A 21,756-nucleotide genomic window follows, 5' to 3' on the forward strand; every position below is an offset into this window, starting at 1 on the left:
CACTGAAGGGACCCCAGCACTTCTTCTGGGGCAGCATTTAGGCCCCCAGTTGCCTTGTGCCAAGGAGCTTCAAGAGAGTCACAAGCAGCTCCCTGTTTTTGCTAACAGGAAGTTTGTGGAGTTAGACTAGACCTGTAGAATTTGCTGGACAAATCAAAAATCACGACTTAAAACTCAAGAAGTTTGCTAAAAACTGACTTCCTGGTTGAAAATCAGTGATCACAGGGAAAATTAGGAAATGGGTTTCTTTAGTTTGTAAAACTTGTCAGAAAATTGCTACAGAAAGCAGGTTTTCAGGAGAGAAAAGGTTGTTATTGAGGGGTAATTTCTTTTGGGAAGAAGTTTGAAATGAGGGCAAATGCCCGTCATCAGTAATGGTGAAAGTGGGTGACTTCGGGAGGGGAAGAGCCGGGATCCGGGCGGGCTGCCTTCTGAGTCAAGGGCAGCTCTAACTTTCTTCAGCTAAGAATCTCAGAACATGAAAAAATCCACTTATGAATTCTGTAAAAGCTGTAATGTTTCTTCTCTGGCCTCAGAAAAGTTCCCACAATGTGTGTTACAGTGCAGTGCCTCCCGGGGCTCGCATCAAGGCAAAGTGTATTCCCTGGAAGCAGAGTAATACTGGATCCCTGCTACATAGGGGTGGCATGTATACAAAAGACTGGATGCTTTATATGCAATGTCATTAATTTTTCTGGCAACCCCAATTTTATAGATAAGGAGACTAAGAGAGGATGGATACATTGACTAAGGTGAAATGACAAAACTAGAAGTGACAAGATCACTATATGCTTTCAACATAGTCTGTGTCTCGATCTGAATTTGTAGGAATGAACTTATGGGGGGGACTGGATTTTGGGGAGAGGGTGGATAAAAGCAACAGAAATTATTGGATAGTGTTGGGGAAGATATAAACCAAGAGAATATTAAAGAATGAATGAAATAGGGCATTAGAGAGGGCAATGATCTGTGGTTTTTTTGTTTGTTTTTTAAAGATTTATTTATACAAAAGCTGGGGTACAGGCCAGATGTGTGGGTGGGGGGCGGTGAGAGGTGAGAGTCAGAGCGGGGAGCTGAACAGGCAGATGGACAAAAAGCACTGCTGAGGAGAGCAGCGGGCCAGTGAGGAGAGGTCTGCCGTGCCATGTGGGCACCTCCTTGGTCAGCCGGAAATCAAACCAGCACTGCAAAGGCTGCAGCTTCACAGCGCTGTGCTCAACCCGCTGTCCTCAACCCGCTGTGCCACTGGGGAGGCCCGGAATGATCTGTGTTTTAAAACCAGATAATGACAGAGGCCTCCCTGGTGGAGCAGGGGTTAAAGATGGCTCTATCAAGTTATCACCAGCTACTGCAACACGAGTTCGATCCCCAACCCAGCCAGGGAGCAACCCACATGCCACAGCAGACCTCTCCTGCCTTGCCTGTTGCTGCCCTATAGATCCGCCTATTCTGCTCCCCACTCTCTCTCTGGTGAATCCTCTCACCCCCCTGCACCTCTGGCTTGTACCCCAGTTCTTGTATAAATAAATAAATAAATCTTAAAAAAAACAGACAATGACAAATATTGTGGCTGAAACTGGGAGTTCACTGAGGACTTGGGCTAATAGTGCATAGGGGTTTGAATGGCGTCTCCCCAAACTATATGGACAAATTCTAACCCCTGGAAACTTAGAATGTGATCTTGTTTAGAATAAGGGTCTTTGCAGATGTAATTAAGACTCTGCAGATGAGCCCACCCTGGATTAGGGTCAAACTTTAACCCAATAGTGAGTGTCCTGAAGAAGACATAGACGTGGAGGGGAAAGCCTGGTGAAGACAGAGGTGGTAGTGATTCATCCAGAAGGAATGCCAAGGATTGCCAAGGTCATCAGAAGTTAGGAGAGAATAGCACAGATTCTCCCTCAGAACCTCCAGCAGAAACCAACATCACAAATGCCTTGATTTTGAACTCAAGAGAATGCATTTCTCATGGTAATTGGTTAGGGCAACCACAGGAAACTAATACAGAGTGTCTGTGGGATTTGTGTCTGAGCCCCTGCTTCCTGCATCTCTCAGGGCTAGTGGTGCATCTTCAAAGGTTGGTTTGCTAACAGGAACACCGAGCCAATATGCTGGTTTGGAAGCTGACACTGCATCTCTTCATATGAATTCTCAGGTGGTAGCTTTTATGTTCCTGCTGTGAAAGTACCTAAACTGACAAAAAACAGACCATTAGTTTGAATTCCTCAACTCCTCATCTTGATTCTTCAGTTCCTTCTGTGATCCAACCTTGAACAATTTATTTAATACAGTTTCCCAGTCGGTAAACTAGGACTGCACCCTCAGCTGCTTCATTCAGCCTTTGGCCCCAAAGACTATGTAGTCTGCATTTAAGGACCGTCACAGACGTGAGATGGATGAGGCCCAAGCAACAGGTGTCAAGGCTGCTACCTGGGAGATGCTGCAGTCATACTCCTCAGTGTGAAAGAGTGGGTGATGATCTCCCACAGAAGGTTAATATTGTGGCATCAAAATATTCCAACAAAGATCCATGATGCAATGTCTCTGGAGGCACCAGCAGCAAGCCTGCTATGGAAACAACCCCCCAGAGTCTTCGAAGATGATCTGAGATAGACTTTCAGTGTTGCCCCAGATGCAAAATATACATCATAGGTCTGTAATGAACTGAAATACTTTCCCCCGGTGGACAGACTTACCTAACCCATGCTACGCTAACAGGTTCCTGTGGGTGAGAGGTGCTCAATTATGATGCATGAAAATGAGCAGGTATGAAAATGAAATATATACATGTCCACCCTAGTCGGGACTCTAGGCTGTGCATTGTCCAGAATCACCCACCATCGTGGCACTTTTATTTCTTGCTCACTCTGTTCTCATTGGGTTTAAATGCCCCTGCGGCATTTCTCCTATGCTAGCTTTTGAAAAAATCTGCCATCTTTGCTAGTAAGGAGGAGAAATCCTGTACTTTCTGTTGGTCAAGAAGCAACATTGTTTCTTGTCCTTATTCATACTAAAAACTCCCAGTTTACTCGTGGATTCAATTTTTCAGCATTTTTTTAAAGATTTATTTTTATTTATACAAGAACTGGGGTACAGGCCAGAGGCGCAGGAGGGGAGAGGTTTCACCAGAGACAGCGTGGGGAACAGAACAGGCAGAGAGACCGAAGACACTGCTGAGGGGAGCAGCAGGTGAGGCAAGAGGTCTGCTGGCCAGCTGGGAATCGAACCCACGCTGCAGAGGCTGCAGACAGCTTCACAGCGCTGTCCTCAACCCACTGTGCCACCGGGAGGCCCTTTCAGCAGATATTTTTGATAACCTCTTTGGGCAACTCTTTAGGAATTAGAGAGAGAACAGTGATTGCAAAAGTTTTCCCTTATGGGCCTCCCCTGGAGGCACAGGCAGTTGAGCGCAGCGCTGTAAGGCTGTCCACAGCCTCTGTATAGCACCGGTTCGATCCCGGCCAGCCAGGAAGATACCCACATGGCACAGCAGACCTCTCCTGTCTTGCCTGCTGCTCCCCTCAGCAGTGTATTTCAATCAGTCTGCCTGTTCTGCTCCCCACTCTGTCTCTGGTGAATCCTCTCACCCTCCTGCAAATTTGGCCTGTACCCCCGTTCTTATATAAATAAATACATAAATCTTTAAAAAAAAAGTTTCCCCTTATGAAGCCTGGTGGGAAGACTTTCAGCACTGAGCAGGTACATGGCCAACCATCCCAGTGCTTACAAAGGTTGAAGGTCATTGGAGAAAAATCAAGAGACTAGCGGGATAGAGGGTGCTGTGGGAGTCTTAGTTAGCTCGAGCTGCCGTAACAATTGCAGTACACCGAGTGGATGAAAAACACCATGTTATTTCTCACAGTTCTGGAGGACAGATGTCCAAAGCCAGGGTGTGGATGCATTTGGCTCCTGGGGAGGGCTTGCTTTCTGGGCACGCAGACGGCCACCTTCTTGGTGTGTCCTCATAGGGCAGGAAAAGTGAGCATTTGTGAGGACACTAATCAGACTAGGTCGCCATCCTTATGACCTCATTTATTTTGTTAACTATTTCCTTTTCCAAACACAATCACACTGCGGGTAAGACTTTAACATACGAATATTGTGGGGGCGGTAGGGGCCACAATGCAGTCCCTAGTAGTGGGGCAATAGAGGTTGCTATTTCAAGTAGGATTATTTGAGAGGTTAAAAGAAGTGAGAGAAGGAACTTCGTGAATAACTGGAGAAAGCTTTTGGTCTGAGTCCAAGCCGATATCTCAAGCCCAGCTTGGGACCACATATTTGAGGCTTCCTGGAGCAGAGAGAAGGACTCTGAGGCTGAGGATATCATTGCTATTTAAATAACTTGACTTTGGCTACCCAAAGAAAAGCTACCTCTGTTTTAGCGGTCTCTGGATGCAACACAAATTGCCAGAAATGTAACGGCTGAGGCCAACACTGTATTAGCACTCAGTGCAGTTAGTCAAAAGTAACATGCTGAGTTTCTCTCAGAGAGTCAAAGGCTGAAATCAATATGTCAGTGTGAGTTCTTGTCTAGAGGCTCTGAGAAGAATCCAATTCCAAGCTCATTCAGAATATTAGCAGAATTCAGTTCCTTGCAGTTGGAGGGTTGAGATACCCATTCCCCTACCGGCTTTCAGCCAGTGGCTGCTCTCAGGTCTTCCAAGCCACCCACACTCCTTGCCACGTGGCCTCGTTCACCTGCCAGTCAGCAAGGGAATATGGACTCCATGTCCATCTGTCTCTTCTGTGATGAGCTGGAGAAACTCTCTGCCTGCAAAGGGCTCATCTGATGAGATCAGCCCTACCCAGATCATCTTAAACTCAACTGTGCCACCTAACAGGATGGGAATCATATGACTAAATGCCAGCAGGCTCACACAGTCCTGGGAATCATGCAAGGGGTTTAACCGGCTTGAAGGATCTATGGCAGGCAGTGCCACATGATTATGATTAATATTTTCAGAGACGTGGCTCTTTGTGGAGGAGGAGAGTTGGGCAAATGAAGCAAAAACAATTGGACTAAGCTTGAATACTACCGACGGCTGGAGCTGATAGGCATAGAGACTTTTGCATGGATATTTTTTGACTGGAGGAGGAAAGACAAGAAATTTCATTTTGCTTTGTTTTTGCCCAAGAGTGGGGGACGTGAGTCAGAGAACAGCTCAGCCTGCGCCTCAACCGCTACTACCATGAACAGATGTAAGCCCGATGCAGAGAGAGCACAGGGGAGAAGCATAAAGAGCAGCGTTCCGGGAGGACACTGATTCTGCAAGCACCACTTCCGGACGTCAGGGACAGGGTGTGGAGGGCCTCAGGTGCCCTTGCAGTCTACCCCAATCCCCTCGCACACCCCAATCCCCTCACACACCTCATTCAGCTTTGGCCTCCGACTCGGCAGAACAGTGTGTGGCCAGAGTTTTAGGCCATCATATGGCAAGTAAATGGGGGAGTCTGGGGCAATGAATCCTGGTCATCGTTCAGCAGTGGGGAGATAAACTTGAGCGGCTTCTTTAAAAAAAATTTTTTTTTTGCTCATGAAAAGTTCATTTTAAGAGAAATATCAATGGCATTTTATAATCTTAGCTCAGAATGAAAATTATGAAATTAATCTCTATTTTACTACTTCTTGTTCCTAGATATTTCTGTTATTCTCCTTCCTAGAAACTGCAATGAAATGCTCAGAAGCTTTTTTTGCTTTACTGCTGATTGCTGAATACCAAGAAACAGACTTCTTTGTCTGGTTCACCCCACTGTTTGAAACTTACTTGATTATATTTATCGTCCAGGGATGCAGATTCCTGCCTCCTAGGGTACCAGGGACCTTTAGGAAGTCTTCAGTTAGTTTCTTCATTTTATTTTTTTCAAGATTTATTTTTTATTTATTTATGCATACAAGAACTGGGTTATAGGCCAGAGGTGCGGGCAGTGAGAAGACTCACCAGAGACAGAGTGGGGAGCAGAACAGGCAGATCTGCTGAGGATAGCAGTGGGCGAGAGGTCTGCTGCGCCATGTGGGTAGCTCCCTAGCTGGGGATCCAACTCATGCTGCAGTAGCTGGCGATAGCTTGGTAGTGCTGAGACTTTAACCCTTATGCCACCAAGGAGGCCCCTAATTCCTTCATTTTAAAGGATGTCCAGATGTTAACTGAGGAAAATCACTGCAGTGTTGTATTTCTGGTGGTGTAGACTTCACATCAAAGGAGATAGATTATCACATTTGTGATATCTAAAAGTCAGACATTGAATTGTGTGTTTATGTCAAACTTGCTCTAGGTTGCTCTTGCTAAGAATGCTTCACTGAGGCTCACAGAGCCCTCTCGTCTGGGTGAGGAAATTACACTGATCTCATTGATAACTGAGTCATGTTTGTGTGGGAGACTGAGGAGGGGGTGCTGTCTGCCCACACCTGGGCAAAATGCATATTGTAGGTGACATTGACTCTTTCTCTGTTTCTCAAGATGGACAAGCTTGCTTCACCCCAGAGTCCTGGCACATGCTGGCCCCTTTGCCTGACATGCTCTTCTCCCAGATCCCCAAATGGCTCATACTCCCTCATCCCAGTGAGTGCTCGGACTCCGCCTTCTCTAAGAGGTTCCCGTGGCTGTTGATCACATTGCTCTCCCTTGTTTTTTCATGGCACTTACAGCTCTCTGAAATCACTGTGTGATATATTTCAATTGTAACCTGATGACTGAGACCATTTTAAAATGGTGCAAAGCTGAGAACAAAGAAGTTGTCGTATACCCCTGAATTACAAAAATTGCTGTAAAAATCAGGGCCAGGTTCCTCTCCTGGATCTAACACAAAGCTGTAGATATGGCCATGTTATCCTTAACAGGTGAGAATGGGGAGGTTTCTGGAAACAGGAGAAGGAGAGAAACAGGAGAAGTTGGGGAGTGAAGGAGCGCTGGCCTCACGTAATGGTGAGATGTTAGTTCCACTACCTGCACCACCATCCTGCCCAACCAAGTGACCCCCCCTCCAAGAGTCTCCAAAAGACTTGTTCCTGCAGTTGGGGATTTTGTAGAGAGGAGGCTGGCTCCTGCCCTCTGGGTAGATGACTGACTGACTCACACAATGTGTAGGTTCCCCTTGGTGTAGCTATCTGAGTGGAGTAGACTGTGGTGCGGAGTTACTGTAAGAGTTTAATAGGTGCTCTGGGAGGTTTGGGGTCAGCAACAAACAAAGAACATGTGAACTGCTTCCACTTGGGATTATCTGAAGGTGGGACATTAATGGAGCAGACTGAGCCAAAAGGGTATATGTACCCAAGGTGGGTACCCGGGAGGTGGTGTAGCTGGGAGGACTAGTGTCCAGAGGGCAATAAGGGGACTCTGAGTTCCTGTTGCTCCAGGTTAAGGGGCACAGATGTTGCAGGAGAGCACAGAGCTGTGGGGTTGACCAAGAGGTAAGGGAGGTGATGAACCTGGAGAAGGCTAGGGAGCCTCAGTTTTCCAAAATGCTTTCCACATACTCTGCTGGGACTACACCATCGGGGATTATTTGGCCTGGCAAATGCTTTTCTGATTTATAAAACTCAGCTCAGCTCAGTGATAAGATATAATAACAATAAGAGGGTACTCAGAACGCCTCTGTCATTTGGAAACTCTGTTGCCTTCAGCAGGAATGATCACATTGCCCTACCTGGCATAGCTTGATGACCACTGGAAGGAGTTCTAGACACAGTAAGAGGAGTGTCTAATATTTCACTAAAGCACAAATTTTAAAATGTGGAGAAAAGAGTCTAAACAGGAGTGTGACTCAAGAAGGAAAGACATTTCTAAAAGTGCATGATACAGAAAAGGAAGTCTCAGGCCTCCCTGGTGGCGCAGCAGTTGAGTGCTGGGCTGCAAAGCTGCCCGCAGCCTCTGCAGCACCGGTTTGATCCCCAGCCACCAGCGAGGGTCCCACATGCCACGCAGACCTCTCCTGCCACGCCTGCTGCTCCCCTCAGCAGTGTACTTCATCAGTCTGCCTGTTCTGCTCCCTGCTCTGGCTCTCTCTCACCCTCCCACGCTTCTGACTGTACCCAGCGCTTGTATAAATAAATAAACAAATCTTTCAAAAAAAAACCTTAAAAAAAAAAAAAAAAAAAGAAAGTCTCTAAAGCAACCCAAATAGTCCTCCAGGGATCTCACCAGTAAGTGTACATTTTAAAAGGTCATGTCCAAGAACTGAATGAGCACAAGATAACCAAGAATCAAACAAGGAGTGTGTTGTGAAAGCTACTGGCTGGGCTCAATTTACACTTTGCAAAGCAAAGAAAACAAAGGGCACCATATCTGCCCTTAGAAGATAATATGAGAAAAAGGGCCAGAACTGTACGTTGCCACATATTTGGTAAAGTCTATTCCATTAAGAACAAAACAATGTTCCTTCCATGATAGAGGTGGCCCAGTGTAATCAACCTGACAACAGGTAGCCAGTGGATCATCCCAGGGGATGGTGTCACGTTGGGGACAGAGTGCTGGTCTCCTTTGTTGGCAGGTCTGGTGGTCAGCTACAGCCAGGCTGACCTTGGTGAGTGGAAGCCCACGCTCCCCTGTTCATGTATCATCTCTACACTAGCCACCATGGTCACTTTGCTCATGAGTTCATTGGGTCATCCCAGGAGTGGCTGGGGAAAGAGGCTGGCTATTATCTACAGAATGGATTATTCTATGCACCTGATGATTAAAATACTCCTTCACTGATGTGACCTTTTATTGAGCATCACGTAGGACACAAATATCTTTATAGTTTTGCCTATTGAGTGATATATGTCCATAAACTTCTTCCCCAAATTTCCTTGTCAACAATTTCCAGCCATGTTGCTTCCAAATACATGAGATTTAAGCATGGACTGTGCCTATAGTCCATGAACCGGAATAAAATCCCACATCTGACACTTTCTCTTTCTAAGCAAAGTCAAGAACCAAGTAGGTTGCTCAAAGTTCTCTTCACTGGAAAGATCGCCCTTCAGCACTGTCCTCCATAGATATCCCAGAAAAGGCTGTCATGGTGCATCTGTCCATTTTTGGGTGATACCTACAAATTGTGTGGAATCATCTATAAATTGGGTCCAAATCTTCTCTTCCTCTGTCCACTGACCATGGGGAACTCTCCGTGAGGTACAGGCTGGGAGACAGAAGGCTGTATGGCTGGAGCAGGGACCAAGGAAATCTTGGCCACTTCATATAATTTGCTAGTGCCTTCAGGGCCTGTTTGGGATTAATTATTATATTATATTATATTATATTATATTATATATATTATATTATATTATATTATATATGTATTTATAATTTCCATTTGATTGCTGTACATACCCCAATTTATGGTGGGCTGGCTACCCTCAGTTCATTATGGCCAGTTGAGGGGGTAACATGACAACTTGGTGATCAATGGTTAAGCGTTTTTGTCTCTCTGAAGGGCCATGAGTTGGTCAAGAGCTGTTTCTCAGAGAAGAATAGTTATTTGCAGAGAGTGATTGAACTTTGCACCAAAAACCTATAGGGTTCTATCGAAGACTCCAACCAGCTTCCTTATCTGGAACGATGCTTTAAGTACTGTCAGATTTGTTGGATAATATGGCCCAAGTAGCAGCAAACTTGTATGACAACCTGCATCAATGGTAGAAGCTTCTCTTGATTTGGGGTCCACCCAAAACTAACTTTTTGGGTGACTCAGTAAGTGACCCAGAGTATGTGTTGCATCTCAGATCAAAGGGACCCACTAAGGGCTGTGTCACCTTTCTGATTGTACAAGAGGCCAAAGTCACTGACTTATTGTTCACCACAGAAAGGACCACACATGCTTCTCACCAGTAGAGCTCTAGAAATTTCACTCAGGTAGGAGGGTCCTGGATTTTAGTTGGATTTATCTGCCACTCATTGATACGCAAGCATCTTACCATATGTCCAAGTAAGTGTTACTTCTTCTTCTTTTTTTTTTTATAGAGGCATGTTTATTTATTTATTTATCTGTTTGTTTGTTTGTTTTTGTTTATACATGCACTGGGTACAGTCAGAAGCGCGGGAGGGTGAGAGAATTCACCAGAGCCAGAGCGGGGAGCAGAGCAGGCAGAAGGACCGAAGTACACTGCTGAGGGGAGCAGCGGGCGGCAGGAGAGGTCTGCGCGCCATGCGGGACCCTCCTCCGTTGGCGGGGGAGCAGCCGGGGATCGAACCGGCGCCGCAGAGGCCGCGGGCAGGTTCGCAATCCAGCGCTCAACCGCTGCGCCACCGGGGAGGCCCAAGTGTTACTTCTTCTTCTCTAGGTCATCAATGTAACAGACCACAGTGATGTCTGGAAGGGAAAGATGATCAAGATCCTTGTAGACCAGATTATGACACAGAGCTGGAATGCTGGCAAATTCCTAAAGCAGAATGGAGATTGTGTATTGTTGGCTTTATCAGCTGAAAGCATCTGCTTCTGGTGGACGTTTTGGACAAGGATAGGGGAAAGGCATTTGCCAGATCACAATTTGCATTGCAGGCAGGGAGCTAATTTGCGTCAGCAATGAAAGCACATCCGGTACAGCAGCTGCAATTAGATTCCCCACCTGGTTAAGCTTACTATCATCTACTGTCATTCTCCAAGATTCATCTGTCTTCTGCACAGGCCAAATAGGGGAACTGAATGGAGATATGATGGAATCATCTTTCAAGTCCTTGATGGTGACACTAATCTCTGTAATCTGCCCAGAGATGTGCTATTGCTATGTGTGAGCTATTTTCCAAGGTAGAGAAAGCTCTAGTGGCTTCTACTTGGTCTTTTCCATCAAAATAGCCCTCACTCCACAGGTCAGGGAATGCATTCTGCAACTGGGGAAATAATCATAAGATGGGTTTTGTTCCCACTGGACCCACCATGAGTCAGACCTGAACTAAAACTCCTTGATACCTGATTCCACAAGCCCCAACTCGGACAGAGTGATGTTTTGAGTCTCCTGGAATTAGTGTCAGTTCAGAGCCAGTGTCCAGATCTGATCATTTCCTTTCTCCAATGTACAATTACCCTGGCAAAAGGCCATAGGTTTCTTTTAAGAAGACTGGAGCTAGATTAATACTATAATTTTTGGGGCAGTGACCCAGGGTCTTTTGCCAGCCTCCCCATTATTCCTAGGGTTCTGGGACTGTGAACTGGTGAAGCCTGGGAACTGATGAAGCAGCTATGAATCTACAGTGTTAACAATCAAGTTAGACTTTTGTCCCCTTAGCTGAGACCTTTTCTACATATACAGTTCTAGCAAGGATCTGGTAGCTGTGTATTTATTTCACTTCTAGGCACACCTAATGAACTAGACAACACCATAGGTCTGCCCCTGCCAGGTTTGTCCTGTTGCTGCTTTTTCTCTGCTGTCCATGACAGTAACCATCCAACTGCACCCTCGTCAGTCACATGCTCCACCTGATCCCGCCACACCAGATCCAGTTGCTCCCATTCTATTTAGGTTTCCCAGTTAAGCAGCCACAGTTCCCACTGCAATGACTGGTCTGCAGAGGAGCAAGCACAGGGCTCTTCAAGGATGTTGGGGCTCACTCATCAGTTTCTGTCTCACATCACTGGTAAAAGGTGTGTCTTCTGGACCCTCCAGTGTGGCTGACTAGATCTTAGATAACAAATCCACTCCAGTGTAGACTTTCAGTATTTCAGTCACGCAGACACAGGGAAAGTCTCCTCAGGGCACACATAGAAGATTTCAGGTCATTTTATGCAGCTCTTGAAATGGGAATTCAAATCCCTAAGCTCATTCCTTCCTTGCTTTACTTTGTCCAGCAAAATTAGGAGCGACCTGTCAATCTCATTATATTCAATTGCTTGCAAAAAATGTTTGAGGTATTTGAAAATGTTTGAATGCTTGAAATTCAAACACGCATGGGGGAGAGTCCACAGCCTCTCCGATGCTTGCTTCTGATAAACTGGTGATGAGGAACAAGGCTGGTGATGTCCTGCCTATCTCTACTGTCAGGTTCCGCCATGGACAATCAGGCTCCCTCGGCTACTGGAAACAGTCACACAACCGCAAGGAATTGATTTCTGCAATTGCCAGTGGGTATGGAAGAGGATTTCAAGTTTCAGATGAGAATCACAGCCCCACTGACACCTTGAGACCTTTTTAGGCTGGTGAAACTTTGACCCACAGAAGCTGTGAGATAATATATTTTAAAATGAATGTTGCTTGAAGTCACTGTTAGTGGTAACTTGTGGTGTAGCAACAGAAACTCGATGCAATAAGAATCGCTTGGAAAGTTTTGGAAAAGAAGAACTCTAAACTAAGAAGAAACATTGTATGCATGTATCTGAAATTCCCTTTAAAATTTTTATAATCGAAACAGTGCTATTTTTAGCCCCAAAAGGCGATGAAAAAAAAATCACCAGAAAAAAACAAGTTCTGTAATTAACTAAGTTTGTGAGTATTACTGGGAAAATTGACCAATCATGGAATAAAATTAAATTTATAGTCTTACTTAATAGCTATGGGGAAAAGATTTAAGAATTAAATCTAAAAAATGAAATGATGGAAAAACTAGAAATGGAGAAAGATTTGAAATATAAAAATTGATGACTTATACTATGAACTTCAATCAATCTCATATTCCTGGATTTAGTAATTCCACTTCTAGGAAAACATTCTCAGAAAACTCAAAAATAAGATAAAGCTTTTTGAATAAGAATTTTTCTTTTAGCTTCATTCATAATTCAAAAAATATGCAATAGGGAAATATAAAAATATATTCAGCAGTCATATTATGATATAGTACCCTGTCTTCAAAAAGAGAAATCTAAGTGCATTGACAAAACATTTTTACTAAAAGTATTTTCTGGAAAAACAAAAACCTTCTCACTGTGTTACTTATGACAAGTGAAAAAGCAAGTGTTCAAGATTGCTTAAATATAACATGTTTGTATAGAAAATTTAGGAAATACAAAACAGAAAGAAAATATAAACTATGCATAATTACCCAAGGCCAATCACTGTTACTATTTTGCTGAATATCTTTTTAGACTTTTCTTGATGTATATACATATTTAAGTATAACTTTAAATAAAAATAGTAATGGTGCCTTATATCATTTTTTATTAGGGTAACATTGCTTTACAACAGAAATGATTAAGAAATATAGGAACTGTCCTTATGCTATCACACCACACCCACAACTAAGGCACCCACAGACCTCCACTACACTCCATTTTCCCTTCCACCCCCTCCTAACCATTCTCCCCCACCCTCTCTAGTAGCCTCAATTCTACAGTCAGATTTCTATGGTATGTTATTGGTTTGGTTCTGAGGCGAGACAATTGAATAAGAAAGTTACTTTGGTTTTTAGTTTACAAATATTATTTTCAAAAATTTTAAAGAAATAAATGTGTGTAGTTAAAAAGTCAAATAGGCCAGAAGGATTTCTAAAGAAACACCACTGTCCACCAGGGAGAAACATGCTTATGGCCTAATTTAGGGTAAAATAATAAAATCCAATTATTTCCTTTGGAATCCCTAATGTTAGAAACCCTAATGTTAATTCTTAGCAGATCATTTCTTTGAGGTACCATCTCCCACTGCTACCTCTTGAATCTTCATATGATTAAAAAAAAGGACTCTCTTTACTGGAAGACTAAATGCCTGTCTCCTGAGCATGTGCTCCTGGAATGAAGGCTGGCTTGATCTGTTCGTCTACAGACTTTAGTTGTCCTGTGTCCTGTATTTAGCTTCAAGACTCACCCTGAGTGAGTACCAAGAACGCCAAATTCAGGCTTTCCTGTTGTTCTTGACATCAGGACAGATCATCTCTCTTCTCAGATATTCAGTCACCTCTACCTGCTCTTGACCTCAAGTTCTTCATGTGGATCATCCAAAATGCCTGTGTCTGCTTTCCATATTTCTAAAAAATTATTGAAATTATCAATCTACTGATGGTTTCTCTTTGCTATGAATTTAAACCCATTATTATTAAATACATAGAAGAAAGCATGGGCAATGTGCTCTAGAATATTGACTTTGGACATGCAATAGCAAGGGAAACAAACCTTCCAATCTCCTCTACCTCACCCCAAACCTCTTCCCTCTCTGGAAGTGAAGCAGTGAAGATGTCTCACAACCCCATTTTGTGCAAAATAAAAAAAATTAGGTGAACGTTTTAATTCTTTTGACATACCAGGCAATAACTTATAAGGGATGGTCTGTAGCTCCATGGTATTTAGATGCCAATGTTATTGGCCATTTGGTCAAATTTAGCCTTCATATGATACCATTAGCCATATGGCAGAGTATTATTAAATTCATTTCCTCAGCAAGCATTTATTGAATATCTATTATGTACCAGACCCTATAAGCATGAAGATAGTAAACACAGCCTGTGTGGCTTCCACATCGGGTTTTCTAAAGGAAAGAGGGGTTATTACTAGAAAACTCCCTGGGAATGCATTGAATTTAGAGATATTACCAAATAAAACATTTTATTACAAATATTTGATCTAAACATTGAGAAAAGGCTTTATCTTGAAAATTCAGGAATTTTTTGCATGATAGGACTATGAAAAAAGCAATTTAATGCTGAGATTCAATACTAGCACTCTTAATTTTTATATTCTTATGCTATATTTTTGTAGTTGGGTTGTCTTGGCTAAATAGTAGAGTAGATCTTAAGATAATGTAAATTCATCATGTGATGGTAGATCGAAGAGAAAATGTTAATTCTTAGCAGGAACATGGGTATAGATTAGACCATTTCAATGTTTGTGCTTAATGAACTGTATCGATGAGTTTCTCATCTATTTCCTAGTGTGTACTAATGGTTCTTAAGTAATGAGACCTTTCCTGTCTTCAGTAAACTTTTTATGGTCTGCCTATTAAATGTTAAGCACTTGGGGTCCATCAGTAAACAAAATAAAGGACCTTGCTTTCGGGGGGCTTAATTCTAGTATATTGAAAGCCAAAGGATTCCCAATCTTTGAGGATTTTCAGTGTTGGAAACAGCACCTAATACTTAAAGGAAAAATAAGAATTAGGGGGAAAAGTGAGGGATATGATAGGAAGCTCATTTTTTCAGACTTCCCACAGAAGGTTTTGATTTCTGAAGATATCAATTACAACTCCCCTAGAAAGCAATCTGTTTAAATTATGAAGTGCTGGAAAATAAAGATAGGAAATACTCTCCAAGGAGACTGGGGATCTAAGAGTGTCTGGGAGGAGCCTGGGAATTTGGGCATTCAAGTTTCCCAGAGAGGAGGAGCCGGAACCTGCAGAGAAGGCCATTCTGGGAGGGAGACTCACTTCATCCCCAGCCAGGCCCACAGGAAGCCTGGGGCTGGGCGGGGCTGGCTAGCACTGAAGGAAAATTCCAGGGCCCAGAGGCAGGGCCCTGGGGACACCACAGTATCTTCAGCCTGAAATTCATCAAACAAACAATAACAAAAACCTCAGAAAACAATAATAAAAATCATCCATAAAGTGGGAGAATCAGAAATGAAATAAAATGACACGGATGTAGTTTAGTTTGTTAAAAAGAACAACAACAAAATGATTCTAGCCTTCGGGACTTATTAATAAAGGAGACTGCAGAAAGAGAAAAGATTTTGCAGAAGAAACAGGAAGGGCGAGATGCACCCAAGGGGACCACGGTAGGGGTTGGACCCCAAGTTTGGGGGGGTGCGGAGGTTGTAGAGGACAGCCTGGGAATGGCGGGTCGCCAGGAAGTTGAGCAAAGAGAGAAGGCGCTGAGACAAGTCTGGGAAGCTTGACTTAGTGTGTGGTTAGGGCCCAGCACAAACCTTCCAGTCCAAAGAGCCAGGAGGTTTAGAAGCTCGCGGATCCCTGACAGCTACGACCATCTGGTCTGTGCGGCTTTGGCAGCTACCTCCCTGTGGCCCAAACCATGGCTCATGGCCACCAAAGACTGCCAATGCTGTAGGCTAGCTTTCCTGTTCTTTTAGGACCTTCCGAGTTTGACCAGATGAGTAAATAGATATGAGTATTCTATATCCAGCTTTGCCCTGCTTTGAAAAGCAGAAGCTTCCTATTTGGTGCAATTTGGTAGGTTATTTTTTGGGTCTGGGAATGCTCAAAAATTTTCCATATAAATTTATGGTAGTAGCCTTCTTAGAGCCAAAAAATAAGTTCCTGAATCATGCCAAACAGGAACATTCTGCATGGAGATTTAAACATTCTCATGGAGATCTAAAACATGGCTTGTCTGATATGTTCTAAACATGACTTTTATTATTTATGGCATAGCATGAGCTGTAGGTGCAACACACACGTATATGCGGTGAGAAAAGCCTTTGAGCTAGAAAGGTGATCACCATGAGGAGCCACAAGTTGGGACTATTCTAAAGACAGTGCTCTGGGCCAATCTTGCAGGAAGGATCGATGACAAGTCAGGCATCGTGAATCAGGTGTTAACCCTCTGGCTGACTGTGAGCAGGATGCGGATCACAGGTACATCTTGTTGGGCCTGCACATATTTAAAAAAAATAATTTGATCCTTTTCAATATTTGAAAACTAGGAGGATTGATATAAAAGTATTGGTTTTCTTAGATTCTGACTTCCTAGCTGTGTGACCATCTGAAAATAGCTCAAATTCTCTTGCCTCGGTTTCCCCTTTTATAATCTGTGGATGTTGATCAGATACACCTCATGGATTTTTGGAGGGTTATTTGAGTTAATACACACAAAGAAGACAGAATGGGGTCTGGCCCATTGCAAGCACTTGGTAAAAAACTGTTGTTACTTTCTGCGCTGAACTCACTATCAAATGATCAGAGTAATTGGTCACTAATTTAAAAACTTTCAAAGGTGTGGCAGGTAACATCCATGCGTGAAATCAGTAGAGGTCAAGTCAGTCACTGATGAGGTTGGTAGAAACCAGAGTGAGTGTGACCAGCTGGTGTGAACCAGAATGAGCGTGACCAGCCCAAATGGCAGCTTCTGTTCAGATTTACCTCCTTCTTGCCAACAGTGCCAGAGCTTCCAATTTGTCAGGAGAAGTTGGGTATCAAGATATTTATATGAATCCTCCAAGTTTTCAAATACTGGAAATGATAAAACTTAAAAAAAAAAAAGTGTACCCATGGGCCTCCCTGGTGGCACAAGGGGTTAAGTTTCAGCACTATGAAGCAATTCGCAGCCACTGGGCCTGAGTTCGATCCCCATCCAGGGAGGTACCCACATGGCGCGGCAGACCTCTCCTTGTCTCGCCCGCTGCTTTGCTCTGCCCACCGGCCAGAAGTCTGGCAGGGCCATTGAACGTGGTTGACAGACCCCGTTTAGACAAAGCTCTGTGGGGCAGAACCAAGCAAGCCTCACCACCATGGAAGGGTGTCCTTATTAGTTAAGGTCCAATCCTTGCTCTCTGCAAATAATGTCTCCTTGTCCTCTCTGGTGAAGGAGCAGAACAGTGGACACACACGGCCCCATTCTGCCCCCAGCTGTAAAGATTAAGCCTGGATAAGTGCAGCTGTTGTTTCTTACCTCTTTCAACAGGGTGGATGCTCACCAGGCCACTTCTTCAACGCTCCTCCTGGTACACAGAGCCCATCTCTGCACATGTCTGTGAGGCTACAGCTCTGCCTCAGGTCTTGTCTGTTGGCTGCAAAGAAGAAACAGAAACCTGTCTGGCCTGGAAGGACTTGCACATCAAGGCCCTGAAAAGTAGATAGGGTTCAGATGTTTGAGGACTGGTTCAGCCCCACCAGCCTGAAAACTCAGTAACTGGGGTTTAGATTTGGTTTGGACAAATTCCCTTATGTGCTTTACTGAAGCCTCTGCTCCAGCACTTACCTGTGGGACTGACTCTCAGCTTTTGAGATTTTGCAGGTAGGTGGCACAGCATAGGAAACTGATGTCTAAAATAGGAGGAGCCCTCTTGTATGGTAAGTGCATATAATAAAAGGCATATTCTGAGTTTGAGGATTTGGTATCTGAGTTGTTCCTTGGCTGGGGGCCGGCTTTTGTTTTAAGTCGTGAGTTTATTCAAGTTACGACTGCAGCTTGCTGTAGAAATGAATTGACATTAAAACCATAGATTATGAGCCAATAAATTCTCTTTCTGATTAAGCCAAAAAAAAAAAAAAAAAACCCACAAAGCTTCTTGCGCCTCCCTGGTGGTACAGGGGTTAAGTCTTAGCGCTATCAAGCTATCACCAGTCAATGCGGCCTGAGTTCAATCCCCCGCCAGGGAGGTGACCCTCATGGTGCAGCAGACTTCTCCTATCTTGCCCGCTGCTCCCCTCAGCGGTGTATTCTAGTCAATCTGCCTGTTCTGTTCCCCACTCTGTCTCTGGTGAATCCTCTCACCCTCCGCACCTCTGGTCTACACCCCAGTTCTTGTATGCATAAATAAATAAAAATGAATCTTAGAAAAAAAAAAAAACCAGATTCACGTAACAAGTTCAAGCCTGGCCAGTAACCTCAACCTCACTTCCCACTTTCGAATCTGTTCTTGGAACTGTTTATATTTGTTAGTTCACAGGATTCCAGGTGCCTGGTCTTGCAGCCGCCATCTGCAAAGTGTGTGTTGGGAGTTCAGCCTGTGGTTTCTGTCATTGCCAGGGGCCCAGTAAGCTGACCACAACAGCTACAACCTTCGCTCTTTGTCATAACAGGAAGAAACCATGAAGAAATTCAACCGTGAGGAAGCGTGGTGTGACGCTTCTTCAGGGTTAACTTCAGTCATGAAAGAGCTCCTATTAGGGACAGTTCATGAAGAATTCACCAGGGAGAGAAGGAAGAGGTTTGCTTGTTCCGGGAAACAAGATGGCCAAACACTTGGAAGACAGAAGGTGCTCAATTTGGAGTGAACTAAGTTGTGATTTTTCAGGGAAGAATGTTCCATTTATCCCTCTCCCCTCCTCTCTTCCTCTTTTCCACCCACCTTCCCTCCCATTATCACAACAGCTTGAGTGCATACGTGTCTGTTGATATCCTAGACATCATGGTGGACTCATTGGAATTCATTCCCGAAGAATTTAAGTCTACTTAGACAGTGAGATAGAAGCTTCAGTTTAAGGACTCAATAATAGAAAAAGAAATTATGATTCTTGGCTTTCCCAGAACAGCCCTCTTTGGGGTTTTTCAACTATCAGAGGGTTTTCAAAGTTATCTTAGTCATCCCTCTCCACCCCACTACCTCTTCCTCATCTTTCCTGACTTCCATTGCCATTTCTGCCATCACTTAGCGCTTTTTAACATAGTTAATGGCTCACTTCGCTGGCTGTAGTCATTGATTATTGCCTCTTTACTCAGAAAAAGTTAAGCTCCCCAGCACAGAGAGATTTGCCTGTTTTCTTCACTGACATATTCCAACTCTAGAAGTTGGCCTGGCACTGTCCCAAGACTAGAACAGGGCCTGAGAAAAGACCAGGTGTATGTTGTATGAATGAAATGGAAAAATCATGGGTGAAGACAATTCTAAAATCTATTTTACTTCCTGTCTTCTTAACTAAAATATTCTGGATAGAATGCAAACATTTTGGGGGATGTCATATTGGATCACTCTTATTTTGCTGAGCTTTTATATTGTCTTCAGGGCTATAGGAGGCTGGGACTATTTTATCCTACTTCAGGCTAGAAGGCCCTGGCTAGGTGTAATATTTTGATGGCAGCTGATCAGAGGTCCTAGGAGCATTTTTTCCTGTTTTGAATTCTTGGTCTGCTGAGGACTAGGGAAATCCAGAGCAGGCATGGAAATAAGACTAAGCAAGATTTAACTTTGAGATCTTATTTTCTGAATTTTAATCATATCAACAATCTTTCAAGCAAAGTTTCACATTTGTGGATAGAGACATTGAGGACCAATGTCTCTTACCAAGATGCATTCATATTCACATGGATGATCAGTGGGGGGTGGATGGGTCTTGACCAAGGTCTGCCCAGCATCAGAGTTACACCTCTTTTCTTCCATCATTTTCAGAAACGTGTTCTTTTAAGGGATGTTTCTAAATTTCATGAAACGTACTCTATGACTCCTGGCTATCATGGACTTTTACTTTCTGATTCTTGGGCTCAGAATTCTTCCTAGTTTCTTCTTTTATTTTGGACCTTTCTTATAAAGCTGAAGTTTCCAGTGGCCTAGTACTCAGAGATGTTTTACAGCAGATGCCAGTGAGTGGCACACAACCTTGTGTCTGGAAGCCATTGGTTGGGGAGGGGGCTAGGGGTGCCCTTTGAAAGCCAAATATGAATTGATTTGCAGATTAGTGTCTGAGTCCAGAGCAGCATGAAGGGGCAGATACTTGGACGAATGGCTCCCTTCAGCATGGGGCAACCACCTATGATTATGCCAGCGACCATGACTTTGACTAAAAATCAATAAAGACTAGCTCCTTCCTGCTTTTCCAGATTGAAAGGCAATGCTCTCTACTGAGAGGAACAGCTGTGGATCTGTTCCTAGCATCTCTTTAGGGGTTTAAGAGAAAAGGAAAATTAATTACTAAGCTCCCTGCACAATGAGTAGAAAAAGGAAAGAGAAAATGACTTAATGAGATTGGGGTTACAATACCACCACTTTTATGATCAAAAATATAAACAAACATTCCTTAACTGGTCCCAGCTTGACTCCTAGCACTGAAACCCATTCTCAGTGGAAACTCCTTCCTCAGCCCCTAGGGGTCTAACGGTGACAAATAACTCTGAGACTTGGGAGCAAATACACTTTGGACAGGGAAAGCAAACAGACTTACACAGAACTCGAAGTGCTCGAGGGTTCAGATTTCCACTCCTATTTCTAGAGTAAGATTTTACTCTTAATGATTATGCCTGGCTTCAGACCAAACTAAAGAATTCAGAGAGTGCCTTAGCTCTGGCCAGCACTATCTTTGCGGGATTCTTAATCCCTTCTTTCATCTTCACTTCCTGTGCCTTTTCCCAATGTCATCTTTTCAGATAATTTGGTCCCAGAGTTTGGTTTCCACTTCTAAAAGGCTGTTTTCTTCCTGACTCCCTCTTGACAATCCTTGCCAGCAGGTGGTCTTTTGACCCTTGATTGACCATTGAACAAGTTTTCTTATCGGGAGCTGTGAGATGGGGGTCTGTGACATCACCAAGCAAATGGATGACTTTCCAAAGAAATGCTTTGTCTAAGAACACAGAGGGATGAGCAGTTCTCAGAACGCCAGGGTCTATGACATCATGGATTTGTTAAATCCCTCATTCATCCACGCCTTCAATTTCCCAACAAGTAGGTTTAATGCCTCTGTTTGTCAGGGCTTAGAGATAAAGACAGACTTTGCCATTCTGTTTGGAATATGTCTCTCTTTGTTGAGCTCAGTCTTATTCACCCTTTACATTTTTAGCCCTGTTATCACCTCCTCAAGGATATTTCCCATCCTATGATTTTATCACATACAATCCTTTTCTTTTCCTTAATAGCACTTAACACGGTGCTTTCATCTTTCGATGTAATCATCTGGTTGTTGCTGTTCTCCACGAGACTGTAAGCTACAGGTTCATTTTTCTCATCATTGACTATTCAATATCTAATGAGCTCTCAAAAATAATTGTTTAATGGATGTAGAGAGAAAATTCAGAAGATGATTACAATATTTAGTGTAATAGAATAAACCCTGATATTCACCTAAGGAAGATCAGGTTATGAAGTGGATAGGATAAAGGAAAAGCTTCTGGAAATGACATGAGCTGAGTCCTTGTGAGGAGGTAGCTCAACAAAGTAAATAAAGGTGGTCACAGCAGTTTAGGTTGAGGCAATGTCTTTAGCCAAACCTTGGAAGCAGGAGAGAACATGGTGACATTTTTAAGCAATGGCAAAAAGCTCAGT

The 21,756-nt window shown here is 43.6% G+C and overlaps 1 long non-coding RNA gene across 4 annotated transcripts in view; it reads right to left on the minus strand.

Annotated features, from left to right (window-relative positions):
• The window catches only part of LOC119254860 (uncharacterized), a 42,496-nt gene extending 21,458 nt beyond the window's left edge, over nucleotides 1–21,038 (minus strand). Inside the window, exons 1-3 of one of the 4 annotated variants that reach the window (XR_005127384.2) lie at nucleotides 20,663–21,038; nucleotides 17,454–17,571; nucleotides 1,947–2,188 (exon numbers count right to left, since the gene is read on the minus strand). This is a non-coding gene — a long non-coding RNA (uncharacterized LOC119254860). Of the gene's footprint in view, nucleotides 1–1,946; nucleotides 2,189–13,709; nucleotides 13,866–16,181; nucleotides 16,437–17,453; nucleotides 17,572–20,662 lie in introns of those variants that run through there. The other 3 variants (XR_005127386.2, XR_005127385.2, XR_008553658.1) reach the window with 3 other exon arrangements.
• Between the last annotated feature and the right edge of the window lie 718 nt (nucleotides 21,039–21,756).

This window comes from Talpa occidentalis, unplaced genomic scaffold, assembly GCF_014898055.3.
Source record: "Talpa occidentalis isolate TD23 unplaced genomic scaffold, MPIMG_talOcc4v2.1 talOcc4.3, whole genome shotgun sequence".
NCBI lineage: Eukaryota > Metazoa > Chordata > Mammalia > Eulipotyphla > Talpidae > Talpa > Talpa occidentalis.